Raw genomic sequence first — 12,902 nt, 5'->3', positions numbered from 1 at the left:
CCTAGTCCTGATGCACCTGTAGCGTCTTCCTGAGGGCAACAGGTTGAATAGATCAGAGCCAGGGTGGGATGTGTCCTTGATAATGTTCCTTGCTCTGCTGAGGCAGCGGGAGGTGTATATGTCCATAAGAGAGGGGAGAGGGCAGCCGATGATCTTCTGGGCAGCTTTGACAACTTTATGAAGCCTCTCCTTATCTGCCATGGTGCAGCTGCCGTACCACACTGTGATGCAGTACGTCAGGAGGCTCTCAATGGACGAGCGATAGAAGGTCAGAAACAGATCCTGGTTGAGATTCAGCTTCCTGAGGACTCTCAGGAAGTGGAGCCGCTGCTGTGCCTTCTTGACGACCTCTGTGATGTTCTCGGTCCATGAGATATTGTCCGAGATGAGGACCCCTAGGTACCGGAAAGTATGGACCCTCTCCACGCGTTCACCGTTGATGTATAGGGGGGTTAGGTCGGTGCCGTGCCTCCTGAGGTCAACAACGATCTCTTTAGTTTTCTTGGTGTTCAAAGTCAGATTGTTCTCTGAACACCAGGCCTCCAGCTTCAGGACCTCATCCCTATAGGCTGCCTCGTCTCCCTTAGAGATGAGTCCGACCACCGTAGTGTCGTCGGCAAACTTGACGATGAGATTGTTGTTGTGGGTCGGACTACAGTCGTGGGTGTAGAGGCAGTATAGGAGGGGGCTCAGCACACAGCCCTGTGGGGATCCGGTGCTAGTTAGGGGTAAAATGCTGTTATGGGCAGGGTTAATCAATTGTACAGTTGTGCTTAAAATGGGGGTATAAAATCCTTCAAATACTACAAAAGTTATGTAAGAGAACTTTTGTTTTTTGTTTTGTAAACAAGTACACCTACTCTTACAGTTTTAGACTTAACAGGTTTTAAAGAATTTTGTATTATATTATATTATATTATATTAAAATAACATGACTATAGCGAATGTCTGTCAGCCCCTTTTGACAAAATGGCCTTATAGCTATGTTTTCATAGAATCTGAGCCGGAAAAGTCAGATTGCTATGCCAAGAGTACAACTAATTTGAAAACAGTGTTAGTGAAGTCATTTGAAGACTGAATTGTGTTACAGTGGAAAAAAAACACAACAGCACAATAAAGGGCAAGTGACTCAGGCAAAGTCAGTCAGAAGGGTGTGTGAACATGATTGGCAAACTGGGTGATAAGTATAATGATGAATGCCTGCTCACCAGTAAGTTTATGCTTTTTTCCTTACAGTATCTCTTGAGGAGGCCTGCCAATGGTGTGGACAGTTTCAAAATAAAGATGGTGACTGGGTGAGGAAAATTACTGTAGTCATTTGATAGATGTGAAAATATGGCTACTTGTCCTATACTGTATGTTGTTAATCCCACTGTAGATACTCTGTGATGGATGCCAGAGGTGGCAACACCGTGTCTGTACTGGCATGACCAAGAGCCAATTCAAACACATAACAAATGTTAAATGGTATTGCACAGCTTGTGAAGAGGAGTCTTCTTTATAAAAACGCAGCCACACTACAGTAGTATGCAAAAGTCTGCAACCGCTTGTTAATTTAGAATTTTTTCCAACTTTTGACCTTTTACTTTTAACTCCTTCGTTGAGCCAATATATTTATTTGAAAACAGTGTTACAGGGGACACAGTAATAAAAATCAAGTTTTTATTCTAGCTTGGATTTACTTTTCTGAGTTTGTTTGTTAAAGCTCCCATGTCAATTGTCTTATTGAGTAATATGCGTAATGTATTTCTCTGGCCAAAGGTGCAAAATAAATGTGTATACTTCATATATAGTAGAACAGACATGCGTCAAGCTTTCTTCATGTTTGTGTAGGTGGCCTTGAAAAAGGACTTTTTGTGTCTCAGTGATGGCTCAGTATCTGGTGGGCCACACTTTGTTCTTGATCACCTGCCTGCACCATATTGGCATTGAGTGAACCAGTTTGATAAGGTGATCATGGGTGATAACATGATTCCAGGCTGTAATGAGTGCACTAATGGCCCCAGCATGGTGGATGTTCTGGCGGAGCTGCCGCACATTAAACTGCGCCCAGTGCAGAGGTCGCCAGTTGGGACGCCAGTGACCAGGAGGGGACCGACGCAGGGGACGCCCATGCCCTCAGAGGACTTTGCTGCCATTTTAGCAGAAGCACTGAAGAAAAAGTTTAAGCATCAGAACCACTCTGATGAGTAAGAGCAGCAGTCCTCTGAGGCCTTTAACACTAGGTTTGCTAAACCTACGCAAATCTACGTAAAATCCCCTCGGCCCGACCGGAATGGAACTCCGTAACCGATTCATGCTGCAAAAGGCAATGGAAGCAGAGAGGGAAGCTTTTGCAGCTGCTGCATCATTTGCTGCTGCTGTGCCAGGAACTGTTCAGACAACTCAGTGCCAGGTACAAGAGAGCTGCAACAGGAATCGCAGCAGATATCTCTGCGCAAAGTGTTGCAAATTCACCTGCGCCAAATGCAGGCACAGAGGTTACTGGGTCTGCAAACGCTGCAAACACTGACTATGAAACCACTGAGATGATGAAGAGGAACTGAGGGACTGAGAATTTTTTTTTACTTCTTTTATTATTATTATTATTATTATTATTGATTCTGTTTTCAGTCTATTTTTGACAAATAAAACACTTGTGTTTCTATATTTTGTGAAATTGTGTCTTTCATATTTGTGGGTCAGTCAGAGTGTGGGATATTTTGTATAGATATGGCAAGCTTGCCAGCAGCAGTGGCGGTAAAGAAATGCAAATGTGGCAGGGTTCACAGGTAACTAGTGTTTTTGCACAACAAAAGCAGGAGGACAATGGAGCTAATGGCCTCTCCACCCGAGGTCGGGCCGAGGGAATTCTCACCAGAAAATAAAAAGCTCAGTAAACCTAGTGTTAAACCTTTTTTACTTAAACTTTTTTTACTTAAATTTTTTATACTTATAACATTTTTATACTTATAACATTTTTATACTTATATCATTTTTATACTTAAGATTTTTATACTTATATACTTTATATACTTAAACTTTATATACTTATACTTTGTGTACTGATTCTATATACTTATTAATAAATAATATATTTATATCACTATTATTTTTAAAAGAGTTGCTGATTTTGTAATACTGCTGCAGCATTCTCCACATGCTAATCACTGCCCCACATCGAATTGGCACTTTGATCAGCCACGAATCACTTCACTACCCCCTGTTGAATGTTGCATCGTATGTTGTTAGATATTTCGTAGTAGTAAGTACTTCATTATTAGGCTGCACAATATTGGAAAAGATGTATTTCTGCAATGAGTATTGCAGTATTTATTTAAATTGAAAATGCTTAAAACAAACCAATTTCTCACAAACACATCTATTCATGAGTGATTTAAACGGCAAGGATGAAAATGATTAGGATTACCTCTTATGATTAGCTCTTGCCAAAATAGGGCTTGTAAACTTTTGTGGTACTCAGAATTAACCCAAACAACTATGACTCTATAATCCTCTATAATCACTCTCACTGAGGGGGCCTGCACCAGAACGTGAGGCAGAGGGGTGGGATGAACTACGGCTGGGGCTGAAGATGGTTCTGGAGCTGGGCTAACTGGTGAGGCTACGCATGGGGATGAAGGAGGGGAGTCCATAAAAAGAGATGGAGAAGGAGGTAAAACAAAAGAGGATGGGACTGGTGAGGGAACTAAGAAGGAAGTTGATGATAAGGCTGGTGAGTAGGGCTCAGGGTGCGACGTTGTTGGGACTCGATGCAGGATGGTAGCGATCCCACATGGGTTGAATCGAAGGGGTTACTGGAGAATAGCAGCTTTTGTAAGTTCTTGGTATATGGCCCCCTTCCGTCCTTTAGGTTTCCTCCTTCGTCCTGATAAAAGAATGACGGTACAATTATGCAAAATAAAGTGTAAAAATACAAGAGTCAAATCAATTGATGGCTGTTAGTGACAGACAGACAGCACACTTGGCAGTCAGTACTGCACATTGAGAAAAATACTGCCGTCTCATTGTCTCATTGGAGACAGGAAACGAATGCTTGGGAGACTTACGCGCTGGTCTCGGATTGGGCTGCCTGCATTTCCGTAGGGGTACTTCACCTATAAAAACACACCAGTCAGTGCACAGATTGCCTGATATGCAGAACAGCATTTACTATAGAGAATAGCAACGCTGGAAAGGTTCATGTGCACCAAGGCTAACAGCCCACTCAATCCAAATGCTGGCATCAGGAACTGACTATTCAATCAAATCATTTACTGTTGAGGGAATAATGAATAAAATAAAGGGAATGATTCTATAAGGCTGTAACTAATCAAAACAAGAACTGACTGGCGCGCCGGCAAGGCAAGGCTACCTAATCGGAACAGATAGGGGGGGCGACAGAGAATATCAGCGGCCCCTACTTATCTTTTAGCCTTCCAGAAGGCCAAGAACAGTACGAGCCGGCTGGAACCACACATGCGGTTGTCACGTACACGGAAGGTACCGAGAAAGGGGGGGAGATGCCCAAAGGGCTTTAAAAGGGATACAGCTGATACATATGGCAGAGCCTCCTCCTGTACATGCTGAATGTATGTCAGACGGCCGCTCCCGGATTGCAATCTGCCAGACAATAAACCGGTGATTTGCAACTTCTCCCCGTGTCAGCTGTGAATCTCTTCTCATCCACGGACCCGGTGGAGACGCCGTGCTCCAACAATTTGGGGGCTCGTCCGGGATCCCCAGGAGATTCGCAAGATTCGGCTAAGGGGTGACGCGGCCTACTTGGACACAGAGAACTGCGAGGCGCCGACTAGAAGAGGTAAGCAGAGCCTGTTACATCAAAATCTGCACATTGGATATGTCAAATTGAGCAGTTTGAAGTGTCCAGTGGCCCGTCGGTAAAGTAAGACGGAGGAGAGGTTGCACGCACTGTGTTTATACAATATATTGTGTTGTGTATGTGTTGTGTATGCATTGTGTCTAGGTATCGTGCGCAGAGAGATAGAACCTTAAGGAGCAGAGGGTATGGGACCCCGCAGGGAAATAGAATTTTAAGGAGCAGAGGGTACGGGACCCCGCAGGGAAATAGAATTTTAAGGAGCAGAGGGTACGGGACCCTGCAGGGAAATAGAATTTTAGGGAGCAGAGGGTACGGGACCCACACAGGGAAATAGAATTTTACGAGCGGTAGAAAAGCTGGGTGGGAGACCCAGGGAATTCAGGACCCCGAACTCTAGATTGGGAGGAGGGAATAAGGTCCCCCTCTCTAACTAAAAAAAAAAAAAAAAGAGAGAGAGGGTGAATCAAAGCACCAGCTTGGGTGCAGTTGTACTGGTTTGTGTGTGAGCAGCGTTGTGGGTTCCTCCTGTTCAGGGTGCTCGCCGCTCGCTCTGTGTTGGTTGAGCTTGCCCGTGGCTCTGCTGTCACTGCTTGCGGTCTTACAGTTTGTCAGAACCGAAGGGGAGTTCTCACAGAACACCCCCTTCCAAGTTGACATTGCTGGAGATCGGGGGGGGTTTCGGCTGGGAGCGGGCCTGTTTGACTGGGATTGAGCTTGTGGGACGTGCCCTGTTCAGGGGGGACACAACAGTAAGCTGCTTTGAATATAGTCTTATTATTTTAGAAGTTGTTGATTTATGTATTGGTGGTGTTTGTTAGTAGGACATTCGACTAGGATAAGGAGGTAGCTGATGCCGGGGAGCGTATGTGTGGGGCGGTTCGGAGCGCCGGATGTCGAGTAGAGGATAAACGCTCACTGGGAGAATTACTGTGGAAAACGGAGAGAGAGCATGCTAGGCAGAGGGATGAAGCAGCACGCCAGAGAGCGAGCGCTAATTTGATGCAGAAGTGGGGAAAGTAATTACGTCCGCAGTTTTGGGTCCTTGTTCAACAGATAAGTTGCAAGTAAAGATGTATAAAGCAGAAATAAGTACAAAGTAGAAGAGATCAAGTTAGCAGGGGTCGGGATAGAGCATTTGTGCATTTCCATAAAACGTCATTGACAGTAGTGGAAGTGCGGGTTGGTAAATTTAGAACTTAAAATCTTAATAATAAATCTTAAAATAATAATTAAATAATAATTAAATCTTAAAATAATGTATTTGAATAAAATATTGTGATTAATAGATTTTATGGATTATAGAGACTAAGTTTAGAGATAAAGGGTATTAAAGCACATCTTTGTGAGAAAAATAACAGTTTATAGACCAGAGGTTTTAGTATATGTGTGCCCGTAGATAATTGGGTGCAGTGTTAGGGATTTTAGTTAGGAGAGGAAATAAGTAGAAAATAAATAATAATAATAATAATAATAATAAATAATAATAAATAATTTAGAGCCACACATCAAGGTGAAGTAACTACTGTCAGGGAGAGAATTAAAAAAAAAAAAAAAAAAAAAAAAGAATAGAGCACGGGTTGACTGTGAGGAACTCTGTTCATTTTTAGACAGGAAAACAGTTCAAGTGACAGTAGAGTGCAGAAAAGCATTAAAATGCAGGCCCTGGTAAAGGCAGCAGAAACACCAGTACAGCAGTTGGGGAGAGAGCACCCCCTGCTTAAAGCGAGGATAGAAAAGATGTGTAAAAAGTGGGGGAATAGAACAAAGGCCCTGGTAACTAAGTGGCCTAAAGGGGGCACATGGGATGTGGCAGTGTGTGAGGAGATGGAGACTCTGATAAAGTATCATAAGGCTAATAAGAACACAGAAAGGCGTAAAAAGAAAAGGAGTGAGGAACTGGAGGTACTGAGGTTATTTAAAGCAAAGGGAGAGGCCTGGAGAAGGGAGCAGAAAGCCATGAGAAAGGCACTAAATGAGAAGAAGGGGGGTGAGAAAGAAGAGATGAGGCAGGAAGAAATATGGCCACTGTCATATCAAAGTCAGTGTCCGTTAGTGGAAGCCCCCCCTCCTTCATACAAGGGTCAGTTTCCAGTAATAGAGGGGAAGGTAGAATTCAGAGGTGAGGTGACACAGAAGGATGAAGGAAGTAGGGAGCAGAAAGGAACGGCAAGTTGTTTAGATGGATACAGGGCAGTGAGTGCATTGCTGCGGCAGGCAGTGCAGGAAGGACTGCGAGGGAGTGAGAGAAGAACAGAAGGCCAGGCATGTGGGCCTGAGAAACAAGGGAGTGAGATAAAGGTGGGGTACGGAGCAAGTGGTAGTAATGCAGAAGGGCTGGTGCATCTGCTGGACACCCCTAACCCTCCATCTAAAGGATGGAGTCAGTTTCAGGAGAAGGAGACAGAAACAGAGAGTGAGGAAGGAGTAGAGGAGGATAATGCAGATCATAGAATAGTGAGAAGCAGGAGGGCTGTGAAGCCCCCCACCAGGGACACTCCGATGCTTCCGCTGAGGGTGAACGGAGCACAGACACAGTAGGTGCCGTGGGCAGGACAAGATCTGGAGGGCCTGATTCTCAGACTCCCAGTTCTGGCAGAAGGGGCCGGAAAATGGATAAAAGCATTTGAGGAGGAAACTATGGGTCGGCTCCTGGCGATGGGGGACATAAAGGCGGTTCTGGCTTGCGTTTTGGGGGTAGACGGAATGGAGAGACTGCTGCGAAGCAGTGGCCTGGCAGCGGCGACAGGGACTCCTGTGAATGATGCATGTCACTTTGACGGTTACCATGCTAACTGCTGGCATCAGCTGCGACTAATGTTTCCTCCACGGCTGAGTGTGGTTAAAATGAAGGTGGAGCCCATCAAGGAGGGGGAGAGCCCAGCTGCCTATCTGCAAGCTCAAGAAAAGCGGTGGCGCACTGAGACGGAGCAGGACCTGCAGAATCCGGCATTCAGAGAGAGGAGGAGGACTTTGCTAAAGAGCGTGAGAGGGAACTGACAAAGAAATGGAATCAGATGCAGCTGGAGGAGCTGACCGCTAAAAAGAAAAAGTCCAGGCACCAGTGGTCTCTCCGGACCCAAGCCCCGGGGGCAGCCTGTGGACAGCCGACAGTCTCCTGTCGCTGGGGCCCCCCATGATACTAATTGGCCTCAGGTCCCTAATTGGAACAGAGTGAGTAGATACAATGGATGGGGGTTTCCTCAAAGGGCACCCATTTACCCACAAATTTGATGATCCCAGACTTTGGAGAGACTGGGGAACAGGCTGGTTCAGCTGGTGTGCTGGAGCTGTGATCAGCCAGGACACACCTGTATGTTCCAAAATCTTGTTTAGTGGAAGTTCAGATAGGTTACAAACATGTAAATATGCCCATACTAATATTAGAGCATATCCCAGTGAATTTGTCAGGCAGAGATGCTTTGTGTCAGCTGCAGATAGACATAAAATGTACAGAGGGGGGCGTAGAGGTGCTCAGTGGACAGTACAGCCTTCTGCGACAAAATTTGTTGTTCAATAGGGGACAGCATAGTTCATAAGGGATTGAAGATGTTACTGATGAAGTTGGGGAAATTCTAGAACAGTGTGGCCCATTTATACAGGAACAATATAGCAATAGGCTGAATTGGACATAGAACAAACATACTTGTTTGTTGCAATGGAGAGATTTCAGTGTGAGGGAATGTGGGCTGCTACTGAAGGTGAGTTGGTGAGAGTCAGTGGAGTGCAGAGTATGTAGGAGACTTGAGAGGTTTGTGGCTGTGGAGCATGATAGGAGGGCAGTGTGAAGGGAAATAAAGTGCAGAGGAATGTTGGCAGGAGACAAAGTGTGGAGGTTAGTTTATGATTTGTGTGCAGCGAAATAGTTAGTGGAGGATCAATCAGTGGGAGATCCCAGTCCTCACACCCTGCTAACAGATGTGCCACCCAGTGCAGAGTGGTTCACAGTTGTGGATTTGTAGATGGCATTTTTAAGTGTGTCCCTAACACAACAGTCACAGTGTTTGTTTGCGATCACCTATAGGGGTCAGCAGTTCATCCATGCGAGGATACTGCAAGGATGTGAACACATGCTTAGGGCAGATTTGGATGGATTGAATCACATTGCTACAGTATGTGGGTGATCTGCTCTGTGTTATATACACAGGCACTGAAGCCACCGTTGCTGAAGGTCTTAGCGAAAGGGGGGGTTGAGGTGCCCAAAGCTAAGCTGCAATACTGATAAGAACAGGCTGCATGCTTGGGGTGTGAGTTCAGCCACGGGAGGGGGCCTTATGAGGCCTGTGTGTGGACACAAAGGGGATGCTAAAGACTCTGATGGTCTGTTTCACGACTGTGATGGATTTTTGGTTGTGCCTTTGTCGTGTGGTTGACACCTTAATAATGCATGCGCATGGTCTTGACCATTGCGCAAGGAGGGAGTGCTATGAAAAGAAAAGAAAAAAAACAAGGTTTATGAGTTGAAGTTGTACATGGGGTGTCTAACTCAAATATGCAAAGTTATTTTCAAGCAGGAAGAGGGGAAAGCAAGACGGCAAGAGAAGAACAGACACAGGAGGTTTGCAGGCAGGGTATGCAGTGGTGGCCAGACAAGGCCAGGATTATGTAACCTTGAAGGCAGACAGACTGGGGGGAGCCCAGTCAGCCCAGAGAGCCGAGGTGATAGCGGTTATCGAGGCCCTGAAATTAGCAGAAGGGAAAGAAGTTACCATAGACTCAGACTCAGCATATGCTGTAGGCGCAGTGCATGTGGAACTCAGCCAATGGCTGAGGGCAGGATTCTTGACCGCGGGAAACAAGCCAATAAAACACGAAGCAGAAATGAGGGAATTGGCAAAGGCCTTGATGCTTCCCAAAAAAGTGGCGGTGGTCAAGTGCAAGGGACATGAAGGGTCAGGAACAATGGTAGCGAAAGGAAATCAGGCCGCAGATGAGGAAGCAAAGAGGGTCACAGGGTACGTGATGTCCAAACAGATGATCATGGTAGAGGAGGAAGTTCACCCAAATTACCGATTGACCCTGGAGAAAGCGTTGGGATTGAGACATGCGTTCGGAACTGTGTATCATCCGCAGTCCCAGGGAAAAGTGGAGCGAATGAACCAAACAATAAAACAAAAATTGGCAGAAATCTGCGCGCAGACCAAAATGAATTGGGTTGACGCTTTACCACTGGCAATGATGTCAGTGAGGTGTTCCATAAACAGGGGGACCGGGTTCACCCCCTTTGAGCTCCAGACAGGCAGGCAGTTCCTAGGACCCCAGAAAGGGTTAACCTGGACCCCCAACGAGAAGGGGGAGCAAAATCCTAGAGCATATTATGATTGTTTGCAAGGTCTCGTTGCAGATTTCTCTAAACAGATCCAGGAGGCGAGACCAGAGAACCAGCCAGCCAAACCACACACGGCGGAGTGGGTCCTCCTGAAAGTCATCAAACGGAAGTGGTCAGAGCCCAGGTGGACGGGCCCCTTCCAGGTTACGGAGAGGACGTCACACGCGGTTCGTCTGAAAGGCAAACGTGACACGTGGTTTCACTGGAGCCAGTGCGCGGCTGCGGAGGACCCAGGGAGAACCACAGCAGAGATCCAGGAGGCCCTTAGGGAAGGAATCCAGGGCGTCAGTTCGGCTGAACTAGACGCAACTCAGGTCTCAACAGAAGGGGCAGAATAATCCCCTGACCTGAGCAACCAGAGCAGGGTAGTCCACCCCTGCTCCAACGACCAGAAAGAACAAAAGCACCTCATCCACCGCCAGACAACACTAGGACCAGGATGGAGATCAAGATAAAAAGGGGAATGTTGGGGGAAACAAGTGTGTTATGTGTGATGCTTAAAATGCTTAAAATGTTAATGATTAGTGGTTTGTGAGCCATGCCAGCCATGGACCCCGAAGGGGGGCTGCGCCTGTGGCGGGCTGGGAGTGGAATTTCCCTGAAGCTCAGGGTTTTTGCCCTCCTTCCTAGGCTGGATGGACAGATTGTGTGTGGAACTCTTTGGAGTCCTAAAGGGGGGAGTGTGCGCTATGTTTGGGGAAGAATGCTGTACTTACATTCCCAACAACACAGCACCAGACGGCTCAGTGACCAGGGCACTCGAGGGTCTCCGGACCGTCTCCAAAACGATGCATGCACACTCCAGGATCAATAACATCTGGGATGCTTGGCTGACCTCGGCGTTCGGACAGTGGAAAGGCTTAATGAGCTCGCTTTTATTATCCTTTGCTACTTTTGCTGCGATTTTAGTTACTTGCGGGTGTTGTTGTATTCCCTGCCTGCGCGCACTGTCAGTTCGTCTCATCACTACCGTGATAGAGAAGCGGGATAGCTCCTATGCGCAGATGATGCCTCTCCTGCCTGTTGGGCCGGAGAGGGGCAAAGGTCATTTGGACAGCTTTGAACTACACCTCCCCCGACAATAGGGTGATCTCCTTGCGGAGACCAAAAGGGGGAATGCAAAATTTCATAAATAAGGGAAAATATTACTAATCAGCATAATCAGGGTGATCTCCTTGCGGAGATCAAAAGGGGGAATTGAGGGAATAATGAATAAAATAAAGGGAATGATTCTATAAGGCTGTAACTAATCAAAACAAGAACTGACTGGCGCGCCGGCAAGGCAAGGCTACCTAATCGGAACAGATAGGGGGGGCGACAGAGAATATCAGCGGCCCCTACTTATCTTTTAGCCTTCCAGAAGGCCAAGAACAGTACGAGCCGGCTGGAACCACACATGCGGTTGTCACGTACACGGAAGGTACCGAGAAAGGGGGGGAGATGCCCAAAGGGCTTTAAAAGGGATACAACTGATACATATGGCAGAGCCTCCTCCTGTACATGCTGAATGTATGTCAGACGGCCGCTCCCGGATTGCAATCTGCCAGACAATAAACCGGTGATTTGCAACTTCTCCCCGTGTCAGCTGTGAATCTCTTCTCATCCACGGACCCGGTGGAGACGCCGTGCTCCAACACTGTATATAAGTGAACTTTATTGTCATTCACACCATACAACAGTACAACAACGGAAGCATAGCTGAACAAAATTGCATACCTCCAGGCTCAATGTGCAGACATAAAAAGACAGGTGCACATAGTCAACATATGGATAACACAAAGAAAATTTCACTTCTTACACAGAAGTAATTAAGACTGTGTAAGACAGCATAAGGCAGCACAGGACAGACACTAAATATACAAACCAATATACATATATCTTGCGCCTTCCATAAATTCCATTATTTCTTTACTCTCAGGGTACCTAAAGTAAGAATTCTGCCTTTTCTGATTTACATTATGGGGACATATTCACCTGTTATCTTACTATTTCACAATGATTATCTGTGATGTTTAAACACATCACAGCAGCAGAATTTACCGATTCCATTATACAATACAGTAACCATGTGGATTAGAGCCCCGTATGTTTACCGTTTCATGGTAACAAACACGATCTATTACTCTAAGTAAAACTCCATCCATCCCTTATGAACATTTTATTTTTAAGTATTCCAAGACACACACTTCCAAAACAATACGATTGTCACAGAATACAAGACTCAACAACACCAGACAGCCCTATTCTGACTTTCATTCTTCAAGAGTTGAGTTACTCTGGCCATCGTTTTGCCATTCTTACCGGGGCTAATGGAACCAGGGTTGTTTTCTGGAGCAATCCACACAAGTTTCGGGGTGACAATGAAACAATTAAGACGGACCAATTAGTGCTGGGCTGTTTATCGGATATTTACGGAATATCGATATATTATCAAAACCAGATAAAGGAGGACACAATACAGTTTATATCGACATAATTTGGTCGTTTGTTAAAATCGGGCGCTATTAAAGACTTTGAATATAATTCCTTCCCCTTTTAGAAGTAACGCGAGAGCTGCGGTCCCGACGTTGCACAGACTCCCAGAATTCACAGCGAAAAGCGACCCATTCAGTTAGGATTCATGGGGGTTTGATGGAGGGCTTAATGCAATGGGACAGATAATATGTCACATGTGGTTTTCATTTAAAACTGAATATTTACCACACTTGAAGGAAATTTTCATGTATTGCTAATCTTCCTAAAAATACAGAGGTG

At 45.7% G+C, this 12,902-nt stretch overlaps 1 long non-coding RNA gene across 1 annotated transcript; it reads right to left on the bottom strand.

Moving 5' to 3' along the window:
* Positions 1–3,279: 3,279 nt before the first annotated feature.
* On the bottom strand, positions 3,280–12,670 carry LOC140584008 (uncharacterized). Its single transcript, XR_011986058.1, has 4 exons — positions 12,450–12,670; positions 10,865–11,784; positions 4,050–4,097; positions 3,280–3,868 (listed from the first exon to the last, which is right to left on the bottom strand). It is a non-coding gene; the product is annotated as an uncharacterized lncRNA (long non-coding RNA).
* Between the last annotated feature and the right edge of the window lie 232 nt (positions 12,671–12,902).

This window comes from Paramormyrops kingsleyae, unplaced genomic scaffold, assembly GCF_048594095.1.
Source record: "Paramormyrops kingsleyae isolate MSU_618 unplaced genomic scaffold, PKINGS_0.4 ups29, whole genome shotgun sequence".
Lineage (NCBI taxonomy): Eukaryota > Metazoa > Chordata > Actinopteri > Osteoglossiformes > Mormyridae > Paramormyrops > Paramormyrops kingsleyae.
Note: the sequence above shows the minus strand (reverse complement) of the source record. Positions and strands in the feature narration are given on the sequence as shown.